This window comes from Falco rusticolus, chromosome 4, assembly GCF_015220075.1.
Source record: "Falco rusticolus isolate bFalRus1 chromosome 4, bFalRus1.pri, whole genome shotgun sequence".
NCBI classification, from domain to species: domain Eukaryota; kingdom Metazoa; phylum Chordata; class Aves; order Falconiformes; family Falconidae; genus Falco; species Falco rusticolus.
The window spans coordinates 4,939,084-4,953,725 of NC_051190.1; the positions used below are offsets into that span (position 1 = coordinate 4,939,084).

At 42.1% G+C, this 14,642-nt stretch overlaps 1 protein-coding gene and 1 long non-coding RNA gene across 7 annotated transcripts in view; one reads left to right on the forward strand and one right to left on the reverse strand.

Moving 5' to 3' along the window:
* LOC119147491 (vegetative cell wall protein gp1-like) overlaps positions 1-14,642 on the forward strand; it is a 516,692-nt gene that overhangs the window by 475,321 nt on the left and 26,729 nt on the right. The window lies entirely within an intron of this gene.
* LOC119147497 lies at positions 439-12,852 on the reverse strand. 3 transcript variants are annotated; one of them, XR_005104052.1, is made up of 3 exons: positions 12,754-12,852; positions 12,208-12,308; positions 439-8,946 (listed from the first exon to the last, which is right to left on the reverse strand). It is a non-coding gene; the product is annotated as an uncharacterized LOC119147497 (long non-coding RNA). The 3 variants fall into 3 exon arrangements; XR_005104050.1 differs by having other exon boundaries at positions 439-12,308; XR_005104051.1 differs by having other exon boundaries at positions 439-12,308; positions 12,679-12,852.

A 14,642-nucleotide genomic window follows, 5' to 3' on the forward strand; every position in this document is an offset into this window, starting at 1 on the left:
TTAATATACAGGCTGGAACAGAACAGTGTCTTAGTTTCCAATGCATATAAGCCCTCTTCACTGTAGGGGTTTTAAGTGTCTGAAACAAGCTAGCATAAAAATCATATTCCAGTAAGACCACCTATGCAGTAAGAACCAATCTGACTTCTTGTGTTGCAACAAAACAGAATGCTGGCATCTGATGCTTCCAGCATCTCTTGTTGTGACTCATCTTTACAGAACTATGTCATTAAATACACAACTAAGCTTGTTAGGTGAAATCTGTTTTCTTGACTAAATCCAACTATCTCATCTGCTGGTCTGAAGGCCACAGCATGCGCTGATGCCTCTAGGACAGAGGGACTTCAATTGTCTTTTGGGAGTCTCAGCTGAAACCACTCTCAGCTACACTTACTTGTTTCGACCAGTATATCTGAGACTTTCCTTCTATTTTTTTTTTTCTTTCCCTTTGCATGTATCAGGTGTTTCGTAGTTGGCTTGGTAAAGACAAAAGAAGATGAACCACCTGTATGCACCTACTACCAGCCTGCTGGTTACCGAGAGAGAGGTTTTAGCATAAGGATGACATGGCATTTCACATGACCACAGTATTGAATCTAGCAATCAAGGAATCTAAACATAACATGAAAATTCTAGGTGTGTGTTGCTAACATCTCTACATATACATCTGATAGCTAAAGATTAATTCCCTTGCATCTGTTCTCACAGGTTGGAAGGAGGCTGGGTACAAAAGCACAAAGTAAAACTAATGGTTAAGGATGCCTAACGAACCTGGGACACCCCAGCAGAGAACACCCTTTTGAGGTAGGGTAAAACTGCTCTGTGTACCTACGGTGGCAGCTGTCCTCTAGGAGCTCTGTTATCTTCTGCATAGCACCAAGTACAGAAAATAACAGCAACACTTCTTGTCTGCCACAATCCTAGCTCTCAACACAACGCCGTATAGGGGAGATAATTTTTAATGCATAAAGTTCATATACTTTGGACATGGCACAAGTGCCCAAAGTCCCCTTCAGAAGCATAAGAATGTTTATTAGTAGTGTTTTCTCTTATGGAAAAAGCGCAACGAGTCTTGGGTTTCACCCTACCAGGAAGATTTCAGGGCACACCTTCCTGCATGGAAGGGCACAGAACAGCAGTAATTCTCCTGGGATGTGGATCTGCACTGAAGCTGTATTCTATTTTTGGAGCTCTACTGGAATGTTTCCAAGACCACCATGACACAATTGCTTCAATATGGGTGGTAAACATGTCTCTACTGTTCCTGCAAACTTTTCTGTACTGTTTGCTGTGCATTCTTTAAGCACAGTTTCTTTATTGGAAGGATTCTTGCTGTGTTGTCACCTCATCCTTGGACCCCTCTCTGAATATACATGTGGGAAAAAGCAAACGAATTCTGTGCTTTGCTGAGCAGATACCATTTGCTAGGCGGAACCCACAGATAAGTAGTCAAGGTGAGAAATAATCTGATGAGACTGCTAAACTAATTCCTTTCTAGTCTGAGTATCAGTTCATCAACTGCTTCCAATTACAAAGAAATACATGCCTCTACCTCTTATAGGTAAGACAGAATCAGCAGTAGAAAGATGGGGGTCAAGGGTTAGCATCCTTAGATAAAGGGAAGAGCTCATTAACCATTTTAAAAAATTAACTGAGTGGTACTGCCTTCCTCTACGAAGACATGATCAAGGCCACTCATGAGAGGGGGGATCTGACATGCCAGAAACAATACTGCGGTAGCTCTCTGCAGTATCCACTTATCACAACACACAAAGCATACAGACATTAACCCCAAAATTCAGGTACTTCTGCCTAAGAAACACTTAGGACTCTGTGAAGAGGGGCTGTGTTTTTAACACTTAAAAAAGAAATCTGGCTAATAATAAGGTTGAGATGTATATAACTTCAATCAGACACTAAGAAATTAAGTGTTTCATCTGCTTGTTTTCTGAAGCATACTGTTAAGAGCACCGACAGTATCAAATGTTATATTAAGAGGGGCAGAAATAGGCACATCAAGCCTAAAGCTTGCGTATTACTCCAAACAACATCAAACAGCTACTCATTTTCATCCAGGACCCAAGATCTATTTACTTCTCTCACAGAAGGGGCTTTACAAATGTGTCAGGTACAATGGGCGTATCGCAGCTGGCATGGCTAGCATAGGTATTTAAGTCTTTTATAACCATACTCCTTATAAAATGTTAAGTATATTAAAACTTTTAAAGCGTTATGTACTGCTAAAATCAAGTTTCTTGGTATGTTTCTCTGCCTGAATCTTACCTGTCGATAACTTACCAGCTGCATTTATACAAAAACCAAGGTGTAGTTCTAAGACAAGCAGAGCCCACCCTTTTGAAGTCTAGATTTTTGTGCAGCAATTTAAACTTATGCTCAGAAACCAGCTCTAGAGAAAGCAGAGCTCCTGCACATTCCTCTGCAGTGTTGTAAATAAGGATCACACACACAGCCCCCTGTGAAGCCTTGTACCAAAGCTCTTTAACAAAAGCCAGTTAATGCTAGAATAATTTTTAGTTAACACTAAAATAATTAGTTAACACCAATTCTTGTTAACACTATAACATGGTCTGGCCTTTATTTCAATAATGTGGGCACTGTTTTCCTGTAAAATTAATTTCTTTTGTACAAAGTAAAGGCGATTCACTGTAGAAGTGGCACAAAATACTGTATTTTATTAACTAAATCAAATATGTACAATTACATTCATACAAGATAGTCAATAGAAGCACACTTAATGTTTATAATCTAGGATTATGCCTTGTCAAAAGTTTAAACAGTGGCTGGTGTAGACATGTTAATGCTACAAGATGCTCAGCAGTTAAAATACTTTATCCCATAGCAGCACGGCGAACAGCTGAAGCCCTACCAGAACTATTGCTGTAGCGCAGTCTAAGTACATAAAAAAATTACGACTACTTTTTAACACACAATTCCATGAGAGACAAACCATGCAACCTTTCATTTTACCTGGCTAAAAACTTCCCTCCTGCAAGCCTGCAAACAACTTATGATTGAGAGCTTGTTTTATTAGGAGTGCCCGTATCTGCTGAGAAACCACCAGCTTTCAGGTGAGTTGTAAGCTAATCCTTCTGGGGAAGGAAAACCTAGTTTTTTCCACTTGGAATGCACAAAGCCAAAGATGTATTTTAGGTACCTGTTTAGTACAGGTAAGTACATAGTATTAGTACCTCAACTGAACGTTAAGAACTGCATGCCACTTCCATCCTAACCACAGGGAACTGGATCTCACTCCTGAAGGAGTTGCCTTCCAAACGCAGCCTCTTACTTATCACAACCCAGTGTCACCAAAAGGGCAAGGACACCCTCAAGTGCAGCATTTCACCACACTGAATTCCAGCCAGCAGTACTACACTTGAGTTTGGTACCAAGATAGCTGATATACCAGTTTCATTAAGCCTCAACATGCTTACAAACAGCTTCTCATTTCTCTTCGCGTACCAAAGCTGCAGAGGTTAGGATGGAGCCAAAATGGTCCAGGTGTCATAATAAAGCCCTAAGAAAGGCAGCAGGTTGTATAGTTACCTCCTTGTGAGCAAAATCCCTGCCCTAAAACTATGCAACCTACTACCTCTTCCTAGGAGCCCAATGCTTCCTTTTTGCAGTTCTTCTTACTTAGCAGCTGCTCTGTGAAGTCACTTTAGCTTACCAGCTGCTTTTGGTCTTCTGCCTTTTAGGCCTGGGCACGCACTGCAACCTTGCACTGCTATCACCGCTTGGTAAGTGGTTAACCAGTTTTAACGCTCCAGGCTTAAATGCTCATGAATGGCTCCATTTTCACTCTGACCTACTATGCTAAACTTTCAGTCCCACAAACCATTTTCATGCTTTTCTTTGTTGCTACAGCAAGATGCTAGCACCGAAGCAGTTAAAACTGGGTACACCTAGGACTTCAGAAAGAAAAAGAATGCAGTAAGCTTAAAATGCCTTTTTACAAAATTAGTAACCACTTCAGAGAAAAATTACAGTTCTGAATCTTGGATGCTCAAACTTCATAGCTTTACGCTCCCCAAAAAAGGTGAGGGGTCAATTTTGGCCATTCAACACTTCAATTCTGTATCAAGTCTCACATGCTAGAAGAGCTGGAGAAAAACAAGCAGGCTTATTCATAAAGTATAATTGTAAGGTTCCTCTCCAACTTCTACTATGCAGTTGGAGTCAAGGAATTTTAATGCATTCTAGAAACTGGGGTCTCAAAACAGTTTAAGTCACAATGTACAAGTCTGCACTACCTGTAGTTTTACATTGAAAACAAAATTGTTTTAGAGTAATTCCCACTCTCTGGAGTATTCCACTCTGTATCTAGGAACATAAGCATTTTCAATATCCAGCCAGCATTGTGCCACTCACCTTGGAAGAAAAGTCGTATTAGTCAAATACATAATTTGGGGGTTGTACCATTCACACTGATTGTTAAGCCTGCAAATTCTGTCACTGATTAATCTGATACTTTACAACCCTTTGTTTATCTGACATCTATTTTTACTCAATGCAGACATGACTGACTGCAAAGGACCGTGGTTTGTTTTACTCCTCAGGGAAGGCAATAGATTGTATAGTTATCTCCTGAACAGGGTAAAATAACTACCCTACAACTATACAATCTACTACCTCACTCTGACAGAGAAGCATATACTTCAGCAAAGAGCTTAAGTAGCTGACCATAATTTCATTCTAAACAACATTTGATACTTCAGTTAGCAATGTTAAACAACACAACTGGAACATCAGTAACTGGTATTTGATTACCCCACCATACACATATAGGAATCAATCTATTCTTAATTTTTCGCTTGTTAGAGGAGAAAAATTAATGAAGCTTTTCCAAGAACTAGAAAAATCTAAACAAAATTAACTGCAGGTGTTACAGAAATATTTTTTCCTACAATAAACATTACAAGTACGGAAGTTCAGTAGAATATGACATTCAGCTTAAAATCTAAAAGTTTCCATTGCTGATTTTCTGCTGCTTTGGGAAAGACAGTAGATTGTATAGTTATCTCCCAGTTGTGGGTATGACCCTAAAACTATACAACCTACTACCTCATCCCACAGTGCAGGCATCTTCAGAGTTGATGTAGAGTGTTGCTTTAGTAAAGACAAGTTAGGCTAGCTGCAGACAGCATTTACAGTGTAAAATACTGATCATAGAAAAAGCATCCGCTTACTCCCCCCAGTAATGCAATAAAGCTATTTTAAAGAAAAGATTCCTCAATTTCAAAATTTTACCAATTGCTTGGGTCTTAATATATTTCATCTTTAGACAGCAAGTTGTAGTAGTCATAGCAACTACAGTCATTAAACTTCTGTGAAAGTACTATTTGTGTTCCACAGATGTAACCTCTGATCTGAAATTAGAAGAAAAGTCTATCAGAAACATCGTATGCAGACATAAAACTCTTCCTCTTTGGAACTTCAAAATAATAAAATCTATAACAGCAGCTATGCAGCTGATTTACATGGATCAGTACAAGGCCTTCACATTTATAATTCTCATTAAATAATATTACATCTAGTAACATTTTTCAGCTATCCTAACAGTTAATAGCTCAAAGAAAACCACATTCCGTCAAAATTAATATTTTGTGCTTCTGTTAGTCTTAAATTACATAAAGCCCCATGCACAGGGATCCTTTTACTATAAACAAAATTCAAATAAGATCATGGCCTATACCCTAACATTTAGCTGTTAAACTGCCTTACCAAAAGGCCACTTAAAATACACATTGTTTTCAGATCAGAAACAAGTGGGTTGCTCTTAACTGCTCCCGATATAACCTTAAAGCCAATTTCCACATTAACACAGCTCAACATGGTCTTGAAGTAAAAAAGTCTTAGAATACTGAAATCAAAATACTTGCCAGACAGATGTGTGACTTACAATCCCCTTCTTAGAAAGGACATCTTGAGAACAGATCTGGAGAGGAAAACTGATTGTTTTGTCAATGTACTTTATAAGATAGTTGAAAATGTTTACAGAAATGCAGTTCTTAAAACATTAAATACATGTTTTACTAGTACTTCATCCCAATTCTAAACTGATGTTTTCAGACCACTCTTCAAACAAAGCCTTGATAGAACAAGAGCGCCCTAATGCATGCTAATGTCCTTGCCAAAAAACACGTGTGATCCAATGCATTAATACACAAAGGGATGACATTATTCCTTGGAACAGTGAAAAAATAAAACTACTTTCCAACCCCCTCAAAGCTTTACTCCAGAATCCTTTATACAAATATTGATGACAAATTTTGGTGAATAACTCTTAAAAATCTTGCTTGTAATTGGTATAAATCCCAATATTTGCTTTTTCTAACTTACACGCTTACCAGCACACATACTTTAGCATGCACAGATGGACACAAGCAGTTGGTCCTAATGCCCATAAACTAGATAGAAAATAAATTAGAAATAAATTAGAACAGTAGCACTGGGACAAAGTCAAACCACTATGAAGCACTGGCACACACCACATCCTTTTGAATCAGCTCAGGCAGAGGTCCTGCTGCCAAGCCGATGTTCGGTAGGGAAGCCGACAGTCCCTTCAGTTCCCTGTTCCTGCACCCACAGCTTCCAACAGCTGAGCAGAATTCACGTAAAGCACCCATTTCTCACCCAGAGAGGCAGCCTGCTAAGGCCTGTCCAGCAAGTCTAGCTGCAACAACAGCCCACGCACTCTTCAGTTTGTTACTTAGCGAGTCTATGAAGACAATGATCTCCCACACATTTAAGTTCAGAAGGAAATTCAAGATAATCCTGATGATTCTGTGATGTACTGACAATGCTTTAAGCGCTTTGAAAAACTTAGTATGTGTAACTACACAAAAAGCTTATGTCAAAAATGTAAAATGTATAAACTTAACATGTTGGGAAACACTTCTGAATTTTCCTTCTCAAAATTAAGCCAGCACAGAAGGATTGTAATCTCTTGTATTTCACCACCTTTAGGCAACAGTTATAAACCTAACTAACTTGAGACATATCAAACAGCTTTTTTTTTTTATTATTTCCATTGACAGTTGGACTTCCCAATTAAGTTCAGTTATTGGAAATTCTAAATCACTTTCTACTGCCACCAGCTCTTCCTGTTCAGTACCTGCAGCTCCTCAAGCCGTAAGAATCTCCTTTCGCCTTCTTGAAACAAGAAACTTTTTATCTAATACAGGTCTGGATGGGCTGTTTGCTCCTTAAGGTTAAAAACGTCCTTGAAAAAGTATTTCTCCTAATTGTTATCCTGTGGTTATATGCAGTAGACTAGCTTGAGATCCTGAAGTGCACATAGGATATCAGGAAAACCTCATTGTGTAAGAAATATACCTTATGAAGTATCATCAGGTATTGTCTTCTATTACAGAAAAGCATTTTTATTGATACTACACCACTCAGGCATCATTTTTTATTTGGTTTAATACCAGAGGGCTATAGAATTAAAATTCTAGTAAAAAATCTTCTATTGGAAATTCAGGTTACATTCCACTTTTTTTCTTATTGTTGTTTTACTGTGTAATCATGCAAAGGCTAGCTAATTCACATTCTGCTTTAAATTAATCCTGCAGTTTTAGTAGTTTCTAACTTGTGGGTTATTTTTAAGTTTTAAAAACACTGTATCACCTAAGTTGCAATGTCCTTTTACAGAATGAGATCTTCCAGGTGACCTTGGAGGCCTGCTATACGCTGCTTCTCTGGCATCATGCATTAAGGTTTTCTGGCACACCCAGAAGCAGAGAAGCCTGATGTACAGCACACTTGACGAATTATGATCCTGGCACAACCTCTACTGATTTGGTACGTTCTCATCTTCAAGTGAATCTGCTATTGCATACATCCCTGCTCCTGAAGTCACCATACTGGATGATATCATGCCTTAGTACAGCACAAGGGTTCCAGGGTTATCTACCTGCGTATTCACTCCTTCAACAATAAACACTTAAGACGATGATGAGGTTTTAAGCTGTTAACAAATACACGGTTAATTTGCTTTTTTAAAAAACCGAGTTCAAAGTGCTATTTTTTTTCAGTTACCACGTGCTTGTATTTTAAAATCACTAAAGCAGTGAAAGTAAAGAAAATGACACTGTAATTGTGGAACCGTGGAACTTTCCCATACCACCGGCAAAGCAGGACTCCACCGAAGCTGCCTCCCACAGCCAAGGGCCGAGGCTCCCCCCTGCAAACAGCTTTCACCACACGATGGCGCTCCAGGGTTTCAAACGCCACCACCGACCAGTTCCGCGCAGATTTACACCGACACCGCAGTCCCACCCCCGGCACCGGCGTCCAGACTCCCACGGGCTCCTTCAGTGAGCGAATTCCTGCCACCTTCTCCAGTCACACCTGCCGTACCTGCACTCAAGCACCCCACATGACTACAGGCAGACTTACAAACTCAAGTCTGTCAGGGTTTTTTTTTCTTTTTTGACTGGTGGGGATTGGAGGGCAGGGGGAAGGGAGCAGCATGATTGATGTAAACTTAATTATCCTTTGTATTGCTTCCCCTCACTTCACCCAACTAGCCCTGCGCTGTCAGTCATCACATGCTACAGGCATACCTCATCACCTCCTTCCTAAAGAGGCTCAGTAAAATTACAGTTACTGACATGTAAGTTTCAGTATAAATTAAAATTTTTTCCTCTTCTATATTCAGTTTTGGCTTGTACCTTCCTTTGTATTAACCAAGTGCCTATCTCGCTGGAGCCTTGCTCCTCATTTGTGCCCAGGAGAAGCGACAGTAGTACAATTTAAACAGGCTCTAGCACCCTGAAGTATACTTTCCATGGCTTTCTTGAGCTACCTACCTGTAACTTTAAAACCTCTGAAATTATCCTAAACTGCATAGGAAAAAAAAGTCTCAATAATTTCCATGTTCTCATTTAGCAGCACATAAATACTCTTAAGCTATTCTCCAACCTGTGAAAGAGAAAAAAATAACTCAAATTACAGTTATGATTTTTAGTCATTACTCCTCTGAAGGAACATCTATTTGCGGATATAACAAAAGTTCCATTTCCTCTCAGTGTGGTCCTAAAAGAAAATGCTTTATCCTCCCAGTTATCTTGTCCACTTTGCAGCACAGAAGAAACCACGTAAAGCTGAACTGAGTTTCCAGAATGAATAGTTCCTACACAAACTGTGCTTTACTGACACATACTATATGCAGTGTGGAGACATACAGATATATTAACTTGAGGTATACAATGCTGTAGCATCCTTCTGTGTAAAATCACTTGGCAACTGTAAATTTGTAAGCAGCTTGTTATCTGAAAAGGCTCTTTTACTCCAGTGGTTATGCATTCAGCTTTAAACATTCAGCAGATAAAATTAAGTGTAACAGGTCAAAGCTGCAAGTTAAAACACTTTGTGAAGACGAAGACTAAACAGATTAGAGAGCTTCTATGGTTTTAGTTCTTGTTTGTTTGGGTTTGGTTTTTTTACTTTGTGCCAAGCAAATTCACCTGCACTGAAAACAGGTGTTGCTTGAGAAAGCAAAAATTCTTTCATCAGAATGCAATGCTTGCCAGCTGAAGTCCAGATGACTTTTATGAGTCCCCTGCTTATGCCCCAAAACTTAAAATTTAGTACTTCTACTCGGAAATGCTTGTCCATTTAGCAGCAGTATACCACAGTTAAATGTAAATCACACCAGAACACTTGTTTGAACTGGCAAATTTTACAAAGAGAAAAGGAGTACAAGCAGTTTCAGCGCACACTATACAAACGCATAGAAGTGCTTTAACTCTAAGCGCAAGAAGCAGTACAATGTACACACACCTAGACAGGGCTATGTGTCCACTACAGTATTTCTTGGAATTTTTCACACAATAGTGTAAGACTAATGTCACTGACTGTCACCAATAATGTATTTATCTAATGTCTCAATTAGGGAATGCCTTTTTTTTTTTAACAAAATCTATATTCCGTTTACATTTAATCGCTTTAATACAAAGAATTCTGGTTTAAAGTAATTATAACATGGAATGTTACTGTTTTGCCACATTTTCAATTAGTGTATTTGATTTTAACTTACTTTGCTAACTATGTAGTTACAGATGGAATATAAATATCCAGAAACCACAGCCTGAAAGAAATTAGAAGTCACTACTGCCCACTCACACACTGAATAAAGCACATCAACTGTGGAAAAGTATGTGATCGTAATTAATAATTTCTAGTATGAACAAAGTATCAAAGTAATACAAATCATAGCATCTTCCTGTAGACATACTCAAATTTACAACGTTAGTATTAAACTATCTGCATCGCAGTGGTGCATGTGTTGCAATACTGTACAATGCTGGCAAAAACCTCAGTGAATTTAGATAATGTGTCGTACTAAGGAAAATGACTGTACTAAAACGTACCAGATTGGCACAAATTCTTTTTGAATAAACATCTGGCAGTACACTGGCAGAAGAAACATATGTAGGAGCACACTTCAGTTTAGCTACAACTTCAAATGACATGAAGGCCTCGGTGCACTTCTTAAAAGCAAATCATTTTGGTTATTTGTTCCTTCTTCAAACAGGAATGTAGGTTTACTTATAAATATATGAATGTGTATTCACTAGATTTGTGTCTCTTAGGACATGCAAGTAGTAAGCAGGCTAACTTTTTCTGCATGAAGTTCGCATGTTAATATAATAACTACACAAATTCAGCAAATAATTAAATTAGTGCACAAGAACATTTTCAACAATGCCATGTTACATTATTAACTGGCAATATAATTAAACATCTACTGCCCTTTGTAAGTCCTGGGAACATTTCACTACTTTTTTTCCCGCTACTAACAACAGATGAAAATACAGAAATTTATCAAACGGAAAGTGAAATAAGGATACGCTTTGTTAGTAGTAGTAGAAAAACAAAGTAAGTGATTTGATGTTTTATCTAAGTTTCCTTTTTCTAAGTCTCCAGTCTTTTTGTGCAAAGCAACTTCCTAGCATGACCTGCATGAACTGAGGTTCCATTGAAGATATAAAATGTACAACTTGGTGACAAGCTCAGTGAAAAAAATACAATCAACTGTTTCACATCAAAAATATCATAATACAGCTATTTATTAAGCCCCTCTTCATGAGGCTAGCTATTATAGGGCAAAACTGCTATTAAATCTGTTATTGCACATTGACTACACTGGAAAGACTACAGCAAGTTTGAACAACCACGGTAAATAACTCCTTGGGTAAATTCAGGCTGTTTAACACCTGAGTGGTGCTGTGAACAGAACATGTCCAATCTGACAGCAGGAGCCACACCAGTAAATCACTACTCTGGTGAAGCCCCCTGGCAAGTAGGGATGCTTACCCCCTTGGAGAATTAGGAAGAGGATACCCTGTTTCTTGAATATTGCTTAATTAAGTTAAAGAATTATTATTGCTTTTGAAGGGACAGATTCATTTTCTCAAAAATGCTGTCACGGATTAATGTGACCCGTTGTTATGATTAGGCATCGTTCTGTAAGATTTCTATGTACATTTTTAATGGAAGTAATTTTTCCATGCCAGTTATGGCTTGCCTTAGTCAGAAAACTGGCTGTGGAAAGTTGTATAACTAAAGAAGAGCACAGACTATGCAGAGATGACAAATCTATAAATGAGGATTATCATAACCTTGAACATCAGGTTGAGTTTCCACTCCTACAAGAAATAACTCATAGAAATAGAATGATTGAGCGATGTCTTTCTCTAAAACTAACTGTGCTCACCAGATGAAAGTCACTGTCAGCATGTTAGCGCCGATCAGGGACTGCTGCTGCACCGTGCTAACGGCAACACTGAAACGTAATGCAAGCGTTTAGTTACAATCAGTACAGCCTACGCTGACAAGCGCTGAAGTTTAGTTTTGTGCCATCCTGTCCCTTGGCCTGCTGTTTATTTGCCAAAGGAAGCAAGTTTCATAAGGCATCATCTTCGGCTCCTGCCCCTCCTCGGGTGTGCATTTAAACCCTCTCACGCCGGACCGTGCGCCGCCAGCCCATCTCGTTCCCAGGCCCTCCCACCTTCCCGCTGCTGCTCACAGCCCTGCCCGCCCCGCCACAAGCCCCTCGGGCCGCCGCTCCCCTCCGCAGGCCAGAGCTGCGCCGTGCCCGGGCCGCGGGCAGGGCCGGGGGGCTCCCCCCTGCGGCCAAGGTCTCCCCTGCCCACACACTTGATAGCGGAAGTGACGTACCCAGGCGCTGACGGCATCCGCGGCCTATCCCCGGCGGGCGGCGGGGCCAACCCACCACTCACGAGCGCCCGGAGGCGGCACTTCCAGGCCTTCAAGTTAGTCTGGAGGAGAGAGGGGGAGGAAAAAGCGGGGGGGGGGCGGGGGGAGGGGAGGTAAGGCCTCAATGAGAAAAATAACAATAAATGGAGACCCCAGCAGCGCCGGGCGGCAAGGAGGCCACATGCGCCAGCGGCGACTGCGGCCCTGCCTCCCACCAGGGCAGGCGGCCGCCGCCGCCGCCCGGGCGGCTACCCGCGCCGAGGATAGCCCCCAGCCCACGGGGCGGCGGCGGCGAGCGGAGGGGCCGGACTTAGGCCCCACGCCCGCCCGCGGCGAGGGGAGGGCCGGACCCATCCGTCCCACCCGCCGCGCCGCCCTACCCGTGCCCCAAGCCCTGCGTCCGGGCCCCACCAGCGGTTCCCCACACGCTACCCTAGGCTTGCCGCTCGCCAGGTGGGCGATGGCGGCGCTCCGCGGGGTCCGTGCCCGCCACCGCCGCCCTGTTACCTGCCGCAGGGTGACCCGGAGCCGCGCCGAGACCCGGATGGAGTCGCGGCCGCTCCTGCCGCCTATCGCCGCGCGGCACCACGGGAAAGCGCAACGCGCCCCGCGCCGCCCGCTCCATTGGCAGATGGGCGCCAAGCCCCGCCCCCTGGAGCCTCCGGGCGGAGGGGCAAGTCGTCCATCATTCCCTGCCTCTTACGCCCATTGGCTTTGGGCCGTGCGGCACCGCCCCCGTCTGGCCCTCTCTCTTCTCACTGGATAGTGGGCAAGCGAGCCTCGCCCCCCTCCGCCATTTATTTCAGGCGTTTGCGTAGGCAGCCCTAAAATGGCGCCCCCGGTGGCAGCGGCCTTGCTGCTGGTGTAGCTGATGGAGTTGAGCAGGGCGCGGGCCCTCCCGTCCCCCGCTGTACTCTGCCTTGGGGGCGCCTTTCAGCGCCGGCATAGCAGCTGTCAGAAGGCCCGCGGCCTCGTTCCTTCCCCTCAGGAAGGAGACTGCTCGCGCCGGGTGGCCTCGTGTTGCTAGCTCGACGTGTGTGTTCTCCAGCCTGCGGTCACTCTGGTGTTAGCACTCTTAGAGCCAGCGGTGGCTTGGGTTTCCAGGACAGCCGCTAGCCCTGGTTCTGGTGAGCACCCTTACCGGGCTTGGACTTTGGATCCCCTTTGGCTATTGCCATGTTGTTTCTTCATAAGCTGCTTAGGTTGGAAATCAGTTCAGAGGTTTGAGATTGGCGATGATGACTACATCTTTCCACACAGTGACCATCCAGACTCGCACGGTGCCAAGTAGTACCCCACCAGGTAAATCACGAACACCAGTTGCAGCCAGAATAGGTTAACCAGCGTGGGCGACTGCAGCGTCTTTAGCAAGCTTTCGTGAGGGGATGAGGAGTGAACTTTTCAGGCAAATGCAGTGTTATGTACGTGAAGTTTCTGTGCAGTGTTCTTGTTCGCTTCTCTGCATTGCAAGAGTGGGTTTTCTTGGCACTGACAGCTTTTGTTCTCACATACTTCTGTAATCTACTTAAGGAGATGGTTGAACGAGCAACATGATGAGTTTTAATGACTTTGCTGATGGCATTCTCTGATAAGTGATAGTCTTGTGTAATTGGGCAGTAACCACTGAGGCGCCTTCTCTTCCTTCATCTTTATGTGCAATACCAGTGGCTCTTGGAAGTTGAGTTTGTACTGTTCGTTGCTGGACAGAAGTCTCTTTTCTACTAGTCACCCTTTCCTGTTTGGAAGGTACCGGCTTTTGCAGTTGGGTGAAAGAAGTCTCCAGCTTGCTGTTACGTCCTATTGTGAATTCTGTGTTTTGGCAAAGCTTGTGTCTCTGCCTCTGCATTTGGATTTTACCCTGTTCTACTTCAGAAGCAATCTGACTTGGAATTGTTGTGTTAGTGTGTTGTTACTTGATCAAAATACCTTTTCTGCTTATATATCTGATTGATTTTTTTTTTTCATGTTTTGGGGACACACAGTGGCTATAAGGCACATCAAGGTATTTCAGAGGAGGGGTGTCCTTCAGGTTTTTAGGGTATCTGCAATATTAGAGTCATCAGGACTACTACAAGCTCAGGGAGGGAAACGTGTGTTTAAAAACAAACTTCAAACAGATCTGTTTTCGGTCTCAGTTCCCACAAGATCGTTGGGATAGAGATACCTTAAAATGTGTGAATGCACAGAGGTTTCTTTTTAAGTAAGCTTTTTTGTGTTCTGAGGAATTTTAGAAGTAAGGCAACTTTTGTGACTTCGTAATGATTTTGTAAAAATTAGAGTGTGAATGATTCAGCTCTTATGTGGTGCTGTCTTCACAAATGATGCTTTTTGTCACAAATGCAAGAAGGGAATATGGAGCTTTGTTTTTGGTGATCAGAGCAATGAACAGATTAAAA